Below are 583 nucleotides of genomic sequence, written 5' to 3' on the forward strand. Positions count from 1 at the left end.
ATGTAGGGCACGTTCTTGTCTTCACACAGCAGTGGGAGGTGCAGAATGATCTCCAGTGGCTCGGCGTCTGCAGCCATCACGATGAACTCAGAGATGCCCCTGTTGAGGGTTTTGGTGGCCTCATTGGCTCCTTTCCGAAGCTGCTTATAGTTACATGACTGCTGAACGAGATCCAGTAGTTTCTTGGTGAGGTGGGCATCGGCAAGGGGATAGGCCTTCGGATTCACATCGGCCTCAGTCATGGCTGCTGTTCCGCGGGCTCGGCACTCCTAGGGGAGCACAACCGACTTTTGAGCAGCGTTCGCCTCCACCGGAAGAACTCACAGAAGCAAAATTATTTTCTTTAAATAAGAACACTTCTTTTAGAAAATGTTTTCCATTGAGCCTGGCGTGTTGGCTCACGCCAGTAATCCCAGCACTTTGGGAGGCTGAGGCAGGCCAATCACCTGAGGTCAGGAGTTCAAGACCAGCCTGGGCAATATGGTGAATCCCTGTCTCTACTAAAATACAAAAAATTAGCTGGGCATGGTGGCATGTGCCTATAGTCCCAACTACTCAGGAGGCTGAGGCAGGAGGATTGCTT

General features: G+C 51.5%; 1 pseudogene across 1 annotated transcript; it reads right to left on the bottom strand.

Annotated features, from left to right (window-relative positions):
* Positions 1 to 4: 4 nt before the first annotated feature.
* Positions 5 to 326, bottom strand: LOC108526039 (NHP2-like protein 1 pseudogene; annotated as a pseudogene). Its single transcript, XR_001884400.1, has one exon. The product of XR_001884400.1 is annotated as an NHP2-like protein 1 pseudogene (transcript).
* Between the last annotated feature and the right edge of the window lie 257 nt (positions 327 to 583).

The sequence above is a fragment of the Rhinopithecus bieti genome, unplaced genomic scaffold (assembly GCF_001698545.2).
Source record: "Rhinopithecus bieti isolate Rb0 unplaced genomic scaffold, ASM169854v2 scaffold_68327, whole genome shotgun sequence".
Lineage (NCBI taxonomy): Eukaryota > Metazoa > Chordata > Mammalia > Primates > Cercopithecidae > Rhinopithecus > Rhinopithecus bieti.